This window comes from Coregonus clupeaformis, unplaced genomic scaffold (genome assembly GCF_020615455.1).
Source record: "Coregonus clupeaformis isolate EN_2021a unplaced genomic scaffold, ASM2061545v1 scaf0252, whole genome shotgun sequence".
Lineage (NCBI taxonomy): Eukaryota > Metazoa > Chordata > Actinopteri > Salmoniformes > Salmonidae > Coregonus > Coregonus clupeaformis.
The window spans coordinates 167,501-182,500 of NW_025533707.1; the positions used below are offsets into that span (position 1 = coordinate 167,501).

Sequence of the window (15,000 nt, forward strand, 5' to 3'; positions counted from 1 at the left end):
GGCTGAGGTTACAGGGCTGAGGTTACAGGGCTGAGGTTACAGGGCTGAGGTTACAGGGCTGAGGTTTCAGGTTACAGGGCTGAGGTTTCAGGTTACAGGGCTGAGGTTTCAGGTTACAGGGCTGAGGTTTTAGGTTACAGGGCTGAGGTTTTAGGTTACAGGGCTGAGGTTACAGGGCTGAGGTTACAGGGCTGAGATTTTAGGTTACAGGGCTGAGGTTTCAGGTTACGGGTTACGGGGCTGATATTTCAGAGGTTACAGGGCTGAGGTTTTGGGTTACAGGGCTGAGGTTACAGGGCAGAGATTTCAGGTTACGGGGCAGAGATTTTAGAGGTTTTTGGGCCTACAGCAGTTGGGCTTATAATTTTCCTCCATAAGAAGGTTAAATAATGGAGGGAATGTCTCTCTCTCTCTCTTCTTTTCTCTGGCCCCTTTCCCAAATTTGCCCTCTTCCGGTGTGTGTAAGAGTCTGTGTGTGAGATAATAACCTAAAGCTGCTTGTGAAAGGAGGGGGAGGAGAGGGCTGAGAGGGGATAGGGCAGAGGAGAGGAGAGGGGGAAGAGAGAGGAGGTAGAGGAGAGGGGGAAGAGGAGAGGAGGAAGAGGAGAGGAGAGGGGGAAGAGGAGAGGGGGAAGAGGAGAGGAGAGGAGGAAGAGGAGAGGAGGAAGAGGAGAGGGGGAAGAGGAAGAGGAGAGGGGGAAGAGGAGAGGGGGAAGAGGAGAGGGGGAAGAGGAGAGGAGGAAGAGGAGAGGGGGAAGAGGAGAGGGGGAAGAGGAGAGGGGGAAGAGGAGAGGGGGAAGAGGAGAGTGGGAAGAGGCGAGGGGGAAGAGGAGAGGAGGAAGAGGAGAGGAGAGGAGGAAGAGGAGAGGGGGAAGAGTAGAGGGGGAAGAGGAGAGGAGGAAGAGGAGAGGGGGGAAGAGGAGAGGAGGAAGAGGAGAGGGGGAAGAGGAGAGGAGAGGAGGGAGAGGAGAGGGGGAAGAGGAGAGGAGGAAGAGGAGAGGGGGAAGAGGAGAGGAGGAAGAGGAGAGGGGGGAAGAGGAGAGGAGGAAGAGGAGAGGGGGAAGAGGAGAGGAGAGGAGGGAGAGGAGAGGGGGAAGAGGAGAGGAGGAAGAGGAGAGGGGGAAGAGGAGAGGAAGAGGAGAGGGGGAAGAGGAGAGGAGGAAGAGGAGAGGAGGAAGAGGAGAGGGGGAAGAGGAGAGGAGAGGAGGGAGAGGAGAGGGGGAAGAGGAGAGGAGGAAGAGGAGAGGGGGAAGAGGAGAGGGGGAAGAGGAGAGGGGGAAGAGGAGAGGAGGAAGAGGAGAGGGGGAAGAGTAGAGGAGGAAGAGGAGAGGGGGAAGAGGAGAGAGGGAAGAGGAGAGGAGAGGAGGAAGAGGAGAGGGGGAAGAGGAGAGGAGGAAGAGGAGAGGGGGAAGAGGAGAGGGGGAAGAGGAGAGGGGGAAGAGGAGAGGAGGAAGAGGAGAGGAGAGGAGGAGGAGGAGAGGATTTTGCTGGTGTCTGCAAAGCTGTTTCTGGGTGAGGATTGTGTACACACACACACACACACAGACACACACAGACACACACACAGACACACACACACTACAACAAGGTAACTTATACATTGGTCAAATGGCAGCATCACACACAGCATGCCAACTCAGCACTCCTCATGAGGGCAGTCTGCCATGTGTGAGGCAGCAGGACGGTGCTGACTGTGTGATTGACAGATCTTATCTCCTCCCATCACTACTCAGGCTGCTTCCCAAATGGAACCCTATTCCCTACATAGTGCACAGGGCTCTGGTCAAAAGAAGTGCACTATATAGGGAAGAGTGTGCCAATTGGGATGGACCCTCAGTGTCAGCCACACTGTGGATGTAAGCACCAAATCAATGTGTGTGTGTGTGTGTGTGTGTGTGTGTGTGTGTGTGTGTGTGTGTGTGTGTGTGTGTGTGTGTGTGTGTGTGTTGCCTACCTTGCGGGGTTGAAAGTCGTACTTCACACAGTGTTGGAAGCCTTTCCCCTTGGACTTGAGTGATGTCACGATCAGACAGTTCCCCACAAAGTGAGCTGAGTAACCAATACCTTTACTGGTCCGAAAACTAGAGAGGAGAGAGGGGGGAGGAGGGGAGAGAGGGGGAGGGGGGAGAGAGGGGGAGGAGGGGAGAGAGGAGGGAGAGAGGAGGGGGGAGAGGAGAGAGGGGGAGAGATGAGGGGGGTTGGAGGAGGAGAGAGGGGGAGGAGGGGAGGGGGGAGAGGAGAGGGGGGAGAGGAGAGGGGGGTTGGAGGAGAGAGGAGAGGGAGGGGGGAGAGAGAGGTGGGGTTGGAGGAGAGAGGAGAGAGGGGGGAGGAGAGGAGGGGGGAGAGGAGAGGGGGGGTTGGAGGAGAGAGGAGAGAGGAGGGGAGGGGGGAGAGAGGAGAGAGGAGGGGGAGAGAGGGGGGGAGAGGAGAGAGTGGGGAGGAGGGGAGGGTGGGAGAGAGAGGAGAGGGGGGGTTGGAGGAGAGAGGAGAGAGGAGGGGAGGGGGGAGGAGAGAGGAGAGAGGAGGGGAGGGGGGAGGAGAGAGGAGAGAGGAGGGGAGGGGGGAAAACTTTACATAAACAGTATTTTCATGATGAACCTCAACCTCCTCTTCTTGATGTTAAATCAGCAGCCAGCTGAGTTCAACCAAGTCTCTTTTTCCACCATCCCCAAAACACGTTCTCATCCCTGAAGCATTCACATGTTAAAACAGCCCAACACTAGCATTAGCCCCCATACAGACTTTAAGCACACTTCAAACAGGCCTAAATCTGTGTGAAGTGAATTCCCAGTGTGTATCCAGCCAGTGTATTGCTGTGTTGTCTCCAGGAGTGACGTGGTGTCGAGGCCTGTGTCAGACAGGGGGCTAAAGTAGAAGGGGTGGCTGGGGAAAGGTGATACGGCTCTGGGTTATCAGTCAGGCCACAGCAGGGCCTCCCCTCCATCTCTCCCCCACTCCTCTCCGTTCCCACACAGCAGCTCTCTCCCTCTCTCGGCTCTCAGGAGAGCTCAGCTGTCACCATGACAATGGGTGGTTACCAGGGAGACGGGATTACAAGCTCTCTCCCGGCTTCGGTCAGGGCTCATCCCCTATGATGATGTCATCTGGAGCAGGTAATGCTGGGATACGGAACACAAATCAATGTTCCGTTGTATAATAGCTTTTACAGAGTTTAGATTTCACAGGCTTCAAAATAGGCAGCCATCTCTTCACGGAACACAGCTTTGAATATGGAATAGGGCCTATATGTTTTATTCACAACCAGAGCTAAAGGCAAAGATATAGGCTGCCTGTGAACCCAATTAGGACCCACCCATATCTAGAGATATAAAATCTATATCTTTGACCACAACACTCTCTGGGTGCAGGCAAAGCCTACTGTCTGCTGAATGATGTTCACTTTGAATATTATACATTCACAGCCAGCCGTCCTGATCAAATTAACTACTGGAGCGCGTACGGGGGGCACGTTCAATCTTCTGGTTTGACTATAACAACAAACTGTTAGAGGCTACTGTAATAACTAACTGTTAGAAGCTACTGTAATAACTAACTGTTAGGAGCTACTGTAATAACTAACTGTTAGAAGCTACTGTAATAACTAACTGTTAGAAGCTACTGTAATAACTAACTGTTAGAATCTACTGTAATAACTAACTGTTAGAAGCTACTGTAATAACTAACTGTTAGAAGCTACTGTAATAACTAACTGTTAGAGGCTACTGTAATAACTAACTGTTAGAAGCTACTGTAATAACTAACTGTTAGAAGCTACTGTAATAACTAACTGTTAGAAGCTACTGTAATAACTAACTGTTAGAGGCTACTGTAATAACTAACTGTTAGAGGCTACTGTAATAACTAACTATTAGAAGCTACTGTAATAACTAACTGTTAGAAGCTACTGTAATAACTAACTGTTAGAAGCTACTGTAATAACTAACTGTTAGAAGATAATGTAATAACTAACTGTTAGAAGTTACTGTAATAACTAACTGTTAGAAGCTACTGTAAGAACTAACTGTTAGAAGCTACTGTAATAACTGACTGTTAGAAGCTACTGTAATAACTAACTGTTAGAGGCTACTGTAATAACTAACTGTTAGAGGCTACTGTAATAACTAACTGTTAGAAGCTACTGTAATAACTAACCGTTAGAAGCTACTGTAATAACTAACCGTTAGAAGCTACTGTAATAACTAACCGTTAGAAGCTACTGTAATAACTAACTGTTAGAAGCTACTGTAATAACTAACTGTTAGAAGCTACTGTAATAACTAACTGTTAGAAGCTACTGTAATAACTAACTGTTAGAAGCTACTGTAATAACTAACTGTTAGAAGCTACTGTAATAACTAACTGTTAGAAGCTACTGTAATAACTAACTGTTAGAAGCTACTGTAATAACTAACTGTTAGAAGCTACTGTAATAAGTTATAAAAAAACAGTTAGACACATCAGCGTGCAGGTGAGGTCTTATTAAAACGTGAGACATGGGCCTGTGCCTGTGTAATGGGAAAGTATTTGAATTTACTGTTGATATGGATTGATATGTAATAAACTTGATGGTATGTGTGAGGAGACACAGACAGATGCATTTCCTTGGGGGAAGGGAAACAGGACTTAACCATGTTTAAGTAAGTACTTATGTTTCTACCATTGACCTGTTTAACTGCCAGAATCAAATGTCTGCTAGCGTTGAATGTTTATGGTTAAAGTTTGACGGCAGACTGGGCCGGGACACACTGATAACGTATCTGTGACACTGTGTGATTCTGTAGCAGCTGATGTTGTGACTTCCTACAAGGCTCTCAGGCTGGTGTTTACAGAGCATTAGGTGCTGTGTGGTGATGTGACTTCCTACAAGGCTCTCAGGCTGGTGTTTACAGAGCATTAGGTGCTGTGTGGTGATGTGACTTCCTACAAGGCTCTCCGGCTGGTGTTTACAGAACATTAGGTGCTGTGTGGTGATGTGACTTCCTACAAGGCTCTCCGGCTGGTGTTTACAGAACATTAGGTGCTGTGTGGTGATGAGACTTCATACAAGGCTCTCAGGCTGGTGTTTACAGAGCATTAGGTGCTGTGTGGTGATGTGACTTCCTACAAGGCTCTCAGTCTGGTGTTTACAGAGCATTAGGTGCTGTGTGGTGATGTGACTTCCTACAAGGCTCTCAGGCTGGTGTTTACAGAGCATTAGGTGCTGTGTGGTGATGTGACTTCCTACAAGGCTCTCAGGCTGGTGTTTACAGAGCATTAGGTGCTGTGTGGTGATGTGACTTCCTACAAGGCTCTCCGGCTGGTGTTTACAGAGTATTAGGTGCTGTGTGGTGATGTGACTTCCTACAAGGCTCTCAGGCTGGTGTTTACAGAGCATTAGGTGCTGTGTGGTGATGTGACTTCCTACAAGGCTATCCGGCTGGTGTTTACAGAACATTAGGTGCTGTGTGGTGATGTGACTTCCTACAAGGCTCTCAGGCTGGTGTTTACAGAACATTAGGTGCTGTGTGGTGATGTGACTTCCTACAAGGCTCTCCGGCTGGTGTTTACAGAACATTAGGTGCTGTGTGGTGATGTGACTTCCTACAAGGATCTCAGGCTGGTGTTTACAGAACATTAGGTGCTGTGTGGTGATGTGACTTCCTACAAGGCTCTCCGGCTGGTGTTTACAGAGCATTAGGTGCTGTGTGGTGATGAGACTTCATACAAGGCTCTCAGGCTGGTGTTTACAGAGCATTAGGTGCTGTGTGGTGATGTGACTTCCTACAAGGCTCTCAGTCTGGTGTTTACAGAGCATTAGGTGCTGTGTGGTGATGTGACTTCCTACAAGGCTCTCAGGCTGGTGTTTACAGAGCATTAGGTGCTGTGTGGTGATGTGACTTCCTACAAGGCTCTCAGGCTGGTGTTTACAGAGCATTAGGTGCTGTGTGGTGATGTGACTTCCTACAAGGCTCTCCGGCTGGTGTTTACAGAGTATTAGGTGCTGTGTGGTGATGTGACTTCCTACAAGGCTCTCAGGCTGGTGTTTACAGAGCATTAGGTGCTGTGTGGTGATGTGACTTCCTACAAGGCTCTCCGGCTGGTGTTTACAGAACATTAGGTGCTGTGTGGTGATGTGACTTCCTACAAGGCTCTCAGGCTGGTGTTTACAGAACATTAGGTGCTGTGTGGTGATGTGACTTCCTACAAGGCTCTCCGGCTGGTGTTTACAGAACATTAGGTGCTGTGTGGTGATGTGACTTCCTACAAGGCTCTCAGGCTGGTGTTTACAGAACATTAGGTGCTGTGTGGTGATGTGACTTCCTACAAGGCTCTCCGGCTGGTGTTTACAGAGCATTAGGTGCTGTGTGAATAATATATATGGGCCTTCACAATAATAATTTACAGTTTTTACTGATAAGCTGTAAATAACTGTAAATCGCATTGCACTTTGGTTGGTTTCGGGTCTTGCTTTTAATAATACATGTTTCTCAGGAGCACTAGAGAGATCAGTCTCTCTCTGTCAATAAACTCAAACAGAGATTTTTGCGAGCATGTCAGGCTTGAGAGAGAGAGACTGAAGGAGAGAGTGAGAGACTGAAGGAGAGAGTGAGAGACTGAAGGAGAGAATGAGAGACTGAAGGAGAGAGTGAGAGACTGAAGGAGAGAGTGAGAGACTGAAGGAGAGAGTGAGAGACTGAAGGAGAGAGTGAGAGACTGAAGGAGAGAATGAGAGACTGAAGGAGAGAATGAGAGACTGAAGGAGAGAGTGAGAGACTGAAGGAGAGAGTGAGAGACTGAAGGAGAGAGTGAGAGACTGAAGGAGAGACTGAAGGAGAGAGTGAGAGACTGAAGGAGAGAGTGAGAGACTGAAGGAGAGAGTGAGAGACTGAAGGAGAGAGTGAGAGACTGAAGGAGAGAGTGAGAGACTGAAGGAGAGAGTGAGAGGTAGCTGTAATAAAAGGTCATAGCTAATGAAGGGTGACTGTGGCTAACGGCCTCCCCCCCACCCGAGATCTGGGCGATCATCAACGGACTCATCTGACATTTAACACCATGTAAAGTCATTTATCTATTCTTTATTTATGTCTGGATTGTATTTATTCACTTATTAGTCATTTCTCTATAATCCATCTACAGTGGGGGAAAAAAAGTATTTAGTCAGCCACCAATTGTGCAAGTTCTCCCACTTAAAAAGATGAGAGAGGCCTGTAATTTTCATCATAGGTACACGTCAACTATGACAGACAAAATTAGAAAAAAAAATCCAGAAAATCACATTGTAGGATTTTTAATGAATTTATTTGCAAATTATGGTGGAAAATAAGTATTTGGTCAATAACAAAAGTTTCTCAATACTTTGTTATATACCCTTTGTTGGCAATGACACAGGTCAAACGTTTTCTGTAAGTCTTCACAAGGTTTTCACACACTGTTGCTGTTATTTTGGCCCATTCCTCCATGCAGATCTCCTCTAGAGCAGTGATGTTTTGGGGCTGTCGCTGGGCAACACAGACTTTCAACTCCCTCCAAAGATTTTCTATGGGGTTGAGATCTGGAGACTGGCTAGGCCACTCCAGGACCTTGAAATGCTTCTTACGAAGCCACTCCTTCGTTGCTCGGGCGGTGTGTTTGGGATCATTGTCATGCTGAAAGACCCAGCCACGTTTCATCTTCAATGCCCTTGCTGATGGAAGGAGGTTTTCACTCAAAATCTCACGATACATGGCCCCATTCATTCTTTCCTTTACACGGATCAGTCGTCCTGGTCCCTTTGCAGAAAAACAGCCCCAAAGCATGATGTTTCCACCCCCATGCTTCACAGTAGGTATGGTGTTCTTTGGATGCAACTCAGCATTCTTTGTCCTCCAAACACGACGAGTTTAGTTTTTACCAAAAAAGTTCTATTTTGGTTTCATCTGACCAAATGACATTCTCCCAATCCTCTTCTGGATCATCCAAATGCACTCTAGCAAACTTCAGACGGGCCTGGACATGTACTGGCTTAAGCAGGGGGACACGTCTTTCACTGCAGGATTTGAGTCCCTGGCGGTATAGTGTGTTACTGATGGTAGGCTTTGTTACTTTGGTCCCAGCTCTCTGCAGGTCATTCACTAGGTCCCCCCGTGTGGTTCTGGGATTTTTGCTCACCGTTCTTGTGATCATTTTGACCCCACGGGGTGAGATCTTGCGTGGAGCCCCAGATCGAGGGAGATTATCAGTGGTCTTGTATGTCTTCCATTTCCTAATAATTGCTCCCACAGTTGATTTCTTCAAACCAAGCTGCTTACCTATTGCAGATTCAGTCTTCCCAGCCTGGTGCAGGTCTACAATTTTGTTTCTGGTGTCCTTTGACAGCTCTTTGGTCTTGGCCATAGTGGAGTTTGGAGTGTGACTGTTTGAGGTTGTGGACAGGTGTTTTTTATACTGATAACAAGTTCAAACAGGTGCCATTAATACAGGTAACGAGTGGAGGACAGAGGAGCCTCTTAAAGAAGAAGTTACAGGTCTGTGAGAGCCAGAAATCTTGCTTGTTTGTAGGTGACCAAATACTTATTTTCCACCATAATTTGCAAATAAATTCATAACAAATCATACAATGTGATTTTCTGGATTTTTTTTCTCAGTTTGTCTGTCATAGTTGACGTGTACCTATGATGAAAATTACAGGCCTCTCTCATCTTTTTAAGTGGGAGAACTTGCACAATTGGTGGCTGACTAAATACTTTTTTTCCCCACTGTATATATCCAGAGTTCAGTCACTTATTTTGGGATGCCAGTTTGATGAATTGAAATCAGTGACAGGTTGGGGTTAGGTTAGATGGAGGTTGGGGTTAGGTTAGATGGAGGTTGAGGTTAGGTTAGATGGAGGTTGGGGTTAGGTTAGATGGAGGTTGGGGTTAGGTTAGATGGAGGTTGGGGTTAGGTTAGATGGAGGTTGGGGTTAGGTTAGATGGAGGTTGGGGTTAGGTTAGATGGAGGTTGGGGTTAGGTTAGATGGATGTTGGGGTTAGGTTAGATGGAGGTTGGGGTTAGGTTAGATTAGGGTAACGTTAGTTTGTTAGGTGTCAAACAATTAAAACGTACAGGGGAAAAAAAGACAACAAAAAGACAAGAAATCAAGAACAAACTAATCTGCTTAACAACCCAAATAGCACTGTATCAGTTATCAAATGCAATCTGTACGTATAAACACCGGGAGAATTTACACAAGATCAGTTAAGAATGTACAGCAGTAGATATATTAGAGTGAGCTATATCAATACATGTGTATAAACAGGGTAAAAACGTACAGTAGTTTATGTTAAAGGTTAGGTTAGGTTAGGTTAGTTGAGGTTAGGTTAGTTTAGGTTGAGGTTAGGTTAGTTGAGGTTAGGTTAGTTTAGGTTGAGGTTAGGTTAGTTTAGGTTGAGGTTAGGTTAGTTGAGGTTAGGTTAGTTTAGGTTGAGGTTAGGTTAGTTTAGGTTGAGGTTAGGTTAGTTGAGGTTAGGTTAGTTTAGGTTGAGGTTAGGTTAGTTGAGGTTAGGTTAGTTTAGGTTGAGGTTAGGTTAGTTGAGGTTAGGTTAGTTTAGGTTGAGGTTAGGTTAGTTTAGGTTGAGGTTAGGTTAGTTGAGGTTAGGTTAGTTTAGGTTAGGTTAGTTTAGGTTGAGGTTAGGTTAGTTGAGGTTAGGTTAGTTTAGGTTGAGGTTAGGTTAGTTGAGGTTAGGTTAGTTTAGGTTGAGGTTAGGTTAGTTGAGGTTTGGTTAGTTTAGGTTGAGGTTAGGTTAGTTGAGGTTAGGTTAGTTTAGGTTGAGGTTAGGTTAGTTGAGGTTTGGTTAGTTTAGGTTGAGGTTAGGTTAGTTTAGGTTCGGTTAGTTTAGGTTGAGGTTAGGTTAGTTTAGGTTCGGTTAGTTTAGGTTGAAGTTAGGTTAGTTTAGTTTAGGTTGAGGTTAGGTTAAGTTAGGTTAGGTTAGGTTAGGTTGAGGTTAGGTTAGTTTAGTTTAGGTTCGGTTAGTTTAGGTTGAGGTTAGGTTAGGTGAGGTTGAGGTTAGGTTAAGTTAGGTTGAGGTTAGGTTGAGTTAGGTTGAGGTTAGGTTAGTTTAGGTTTGGTTAGTTTAGGTTGAGGTTAGGTTAGGTGAGGTTGAAGTTAGGTTGAGTTAGGTTGAGGTTAGGTTAGTTTAGGTTCGGTTAGTTTAGGTTAGGTTAAGTTAGGTTGAGGTTAGGTTGAGTTAGGTTGAGGTTAGGTTAGTTTAGGTTGAGGTTAGGTTAGTTTAGGTTGAGGTTCGGTTAGTTTAGGTTGAGGTTAGGTTAGTTTAGGTCGAGGTTAGGTTAGTTGAGGTTGAGGTTAGGTTAGTTGAGGTTAGGTTAGTTTAGGTTGAGGTTAGGTTAGTTGAGGTTAGGTTAGTTTAGGTTGAGGTTAGGTTAGTTGAGGTTAGGTTAGTTTAGGTTGAGGTTAGGTTAGTTTAGGTTGAGGTTAGGTTAGTTGAGGTTAGGTTAGTTTAGGTTAGGTTAGTTTAGGTTGAGGTTAGGTTAGTTGAGGTTAGGTTAGTTTAGGTTGAGGTTAGGTTAGTTGAGGTTAGGTTAGTTTAGGTTGAGGTTAGGTTAGTTGAGGTTAGGTTAGTTTAGGTTGAGGTTAGGTTAGTTGAGGTTAGGTTAGTTTAGGTTGAGGTTAGGTTAGTTGAGGTTTGGTTAGTTTAGGTTGAGGTTAGGTTAGTTTAGGTTCGGTTAGTTTAGGTTGAGGTTAGGTTAGTTTAGGTTCGGTTAGTTTAGGTTGAAGTTAGGTTAGTTTAGGTTGAGGTTAGGTTAAGTTAGGTTAGGTTAGGTTAGGTTAGGTTGAGGTTAGGTTAGTTTAGGTTCGGTTAGTTTAGGTTGAGGTTAGGTTAGGTGAGGTTGAGGTTAAGTTAGGTTGAGGTTAGGTTGAGTTATGTTGAGGTTAGGTTAGTTTAGGTTTGGTTAGTTTAGGTTGAGGTTAGGTTAGGTGAGGTTGAAGTTAGGTTGAGTTAGGTTGAGGTTAGGTTAGTTTAGGTTCGGTTAGTTTAGGTTAGGTTAAGTTAGGTTGAGGTTAGGTTGAGTTAGGTTGAGGTTAGGTTAGTTTAGGTTGAGGTTAGGTTAGTTTAGGTTAAGGTTCGGTTAGTTTAGGTTGAGGTTAACTTAGTTTAGGTCGAGGTTAGGTTAGTTGAGGTTATGTTAATTTAGGTTGAGGTTTGGCTAGTTTAGGTTGAGGTTAGGTTAGTTTAGGTTGAGGTTAGGTTAGTTGAGGTTCGGTTAGTTTAGGTTGAGGTTGAGGTTAGGTTAGTTGAGGTTCGGTTAGTTTAGGTTGAGGTTAGGTTAGGGGAGGTTGTAGTTCTCACCAGTAGAGGTATGGTTTGTCCTTGTCTACGTTGATGTTGTTGAGGGGATCTTGTCTGAACCAGGTGTTGAGAGTGAAGCCGTTCTGATAAGGCCACTTAGCGATGGGTGGCAACGCTATGGCCTGTGGGAGGAGACAGAACACACCATCAGCCAATCACAATCACAGACACAACACATCAGCCAATCACAATGACAGACACAACACATCAAGTCACCGACAGGAAGTCTATCAAGTCACCGACAGGAACCTAGCACCAAAAAATGGACTATTTGACCTGGTTGAAAAATGACTCTTCATCTGTGTGAAACTGTATGAAAAGATGACTATTTATCTGTGTAGAATGACTATTCTGTCTGTGTGAAACTATATGAAAATATGACTATTTATATGTGTAGAATGACTACTCTGTCTGTGTGAAACTATATGAAAAGATGACTATTTATATGCGTAGAATGACTATTCTGTCTGTGTGAAACTATATGAAAAGATGACTATTTATATGTGTAGAATGACTATTCTGTCTGTGTGAAACTATATGAAAAGATGACTATTTATATGCGTAGAATGACTATTCTGTCTGTGTGAAACTATATGAAAAGATGACTATTTATATGTGTAGAATGACTATTCTGTCTGTGTGTATTACATGCCTACTTGGCTTGGAATATTTGGAAGGGAGGTGATCACTACACAACATGACAGGTGTATGTACAGGTGTTTGTATGGGTGTGTGTGTGTGTGTGTGTGTGTGTGTGTGTGTGTGTGTGTGTGTGTGTGTCTGTGTGTATGTATGTGTGTGTGTGTGTGTGTGTGTGTGTATGTGTGTGTGTGTGTGTGTGTGTGTGTGTCTTTGTGTCTGTGTGTATGTGTGTGTGTGTCTGTGTGTCTGTGTGTGTGTGTGTGTGTGTGTGTCTGTGTGTGTGTGTGTGTGTGTATGTGTGTGTGTGTCGTGTGTGTGTGTGTGTGTGTGTGTGTCTGTGTGTGTGTGTGTGTGTGTGTGTATGTGTGTGTGTGTCTGTGTGTATATGTGTGTGTGTGTGTGTGTGTGTGTGTGTGTGTGTGTGTGTGTGTGTGTGTGTGTGTGTGTGTGTGTGTGTGTGTGTGTGTGTGTGTGTGTGTGTGTGTGTGTGTGTGTGTGTGTGTGTGTGTGTGTGTGTGTGTGTGTGTGTGTGTCTCTCACCGCTGCACTGCGACCAGGGAAGTTGAAGAAGGTGTCTGGACCGTGTCTCTGAGGCATCAGGTTCAACACAGACAACAACTTGATAGAATGTCTCGGCTGGAAGAGGAGAGGAGAGAGTGATGAGAGAGGAGGAGAGGAGTAGGGGAGAGGGGGAGGAGAGGAGAGGGGAGGAGAGGAGTAGGGGAGAGGGGAGGAGAGGAGAGGGGGATCAGAGAGAAGGGGAGGGATGAGGGGAGAGGGGAGGAGGGGAGAAGGGAGGAGAGGAGAGGGAGGAGAGGAGTAGGGGATCAGAGAGAGGGGGAGGGATGAGGGGAGAGGGAGGAGGAGGAGGGGAGAGGGGAGGAGAGGAGTAGGGGATAAGAGAGAGGGGGAGGGATGAGGGGAGAGGGGAGGAGGGGAGAGGGGAGGAGAGGAGTAGGGGATCAGAGAGAGGGGGAGGGATGAGGGGAGAGGGGAGGAGGGGAGAGGAGAGAGTGATGAGAGAGGAGGAGAGGAGTAGGGGATCAGAGAGAGGGGGAGGGATGAGGGAGAGGGGAGGAGGGGGAGAGAGGAGGAGAGGAGTAGGGGATAAGAGAGAGGGGGGAGGGATGAGGGGGAGGGGAGGAGGGGAGAGGGAGGAGAGGAGTAGGGATCGAGAGAGGGGGAGGGATGAGGGGAGAGGGAGGAGGGGAGAGGGGAGGAGAGGAGTAGGGGATCAGAGAGAGGGGGAGGATGAGGGGAGAGGGGAGGAGGATCAGAGAGGGGGGAGGGATGAGGGGAGAGGGGAGGAGAGGAGTAGGGGATCAGAGAGAGGGGAGGGATGAGGGAGAGGGAGGGAGGGGAGAGGGGAGGAGGATATGAGAGGAGTAGGGGATCAGAGAGAGGGGGAGGGATGAGGGGAGAGGGGAGGAGAGGAGTAGGGGATCAGAGAGAGGGGGAGGGATGAGGGGAGAGGGGAGGAGGGGAGAAGGGAGGAGGCAGTAGCAAGGGGCAGAGGGGAAAAGGAGAGAATGAGAGAGGGAGGAACGTAGAGGAGAGAGGAGGATAGGAGAAGAGGAGGAGAGGAGAAGAGGAGAGGAGGAGGAGAGGAGAAGGAGGAGATGAGGAGGAGATGAGAGGAGGAGCGGAGAAGAGGAGGAGGAGGAGGAGAGGAGGAGATGAGAGGAGGAGAGGAGGATATGATAGGGGGGGAGGAGGAGATGAGAGGAGGAGATGAGAAGAGGAGGAGGAGAGGAGGAGAGGAGAAGAGGAGGAAGAGAGGAGGAGATGAGAGGAGGAGGAGGAGGAGGAGAGGAGGAGATGAGAGGAGGAGAGGAGAAGAGGAGGATGAGAGGAGGAGGAGGAGGAGAGGAGAAGAGAGGAGGAGATGAGAGGAGAAGAGAGGAGGAGATGAGAGGAGGAGGAGGAGAGGAGGAGATGAGAGGAGGAGCGGAGAGGAGAAGAGGAGAGGAGAAGAGGAGAGGAGAAGAGGAGAGGAGAAGAGGAGGAGGAGGGGGAGATGAGAGGAGGAGAGGAGGAGAGGAGGAGGAGGAGAGGAGGAGGAGGAGGAGAGGAGGAGGAGAGAGGAGGAGGAGAGGAGAAGAGGAGGAGGAGGAGAGGAGGAAGTTAGATTAAATCAGGAGAGGTAGTGACATTCCTAACCATCACAGACACTGAGGAAGGATAGGAGAATACCACAGTGTGACATCATCAGCCCTACCACAACCCTATTGGATCAATAAGCCGTCAATCACCTCTGCCCACGCCTGGCAACAGCTGATCAATACCACGGCAACTCGCTAACAAATCTATCCCGGGAGAGGATAGGGATAGAGGGAGGTGAGGGTTTTGTCATAGTCTGGGGGTGGTAGGGAGGAGGAGGAGGAGGGGTGAGGAGAGATAGAGATGGAGGGGAAGAAGGATAGAGGGATTGAGAGGGAGGGATGGAAGGAGAGGAGAAATGAGGATGTTCGTAGGCTAGGGGCAACCGGGTCAGGATAGGGGGACAGGGTGATTAGGGATGGATAGATGGCGAGGAGGAGGGAAGGGGGAGGAGAGAGGGAGGAGTGCTGTAGATCTTTACATATCTGTCTGTGACCACACCTCTCCCCTCGTCCCCACACCCACCAACCAATGTCACCTCCTTTCAGCCCACACACAGCCCTTCACACTTCTACTCTGTCTCACCCAGCCCAACCCAGCTTCCCCACAGACAGTCACCCAGCCCAGCACAGCTTCCCCACAGACAGTCACCCAGCCCAGCACAGCTTCCCCACAGACAGTCACGCAACCCAGCTTCCCCACAGACAGTCACCCAGCCCAGCACAGCTTCCCCACAGACAGTCACCCAGCCCAGCACAGCTTCCCCACAGACAGTCACCCAGCCCAGCACAGCTTCCCCACAGACAGTCACGCAACCCAGCTTCCCCACAGACAGTCACCCAGCCCAGCACAGCTTCCCCACAGACAGTCACCCAGCCCAGCCCAGCCCAGCTTCCCCACAGACAGTCACCCAGCCCAGCACAGCTTCCCCACAGACAGTCACCCAGCCCAG

General features: G+C 47.7%; 1 pseudogene; it reads right to left on the reverse strand.

The window, feature by feature from the left end:
* LOC123481202 overlaps positions 1–15,000 on the reverse strand; it is a 274,390-nt pseudogene that overhangs the window by 158,693 nt on the left and 100,697 nt on the right.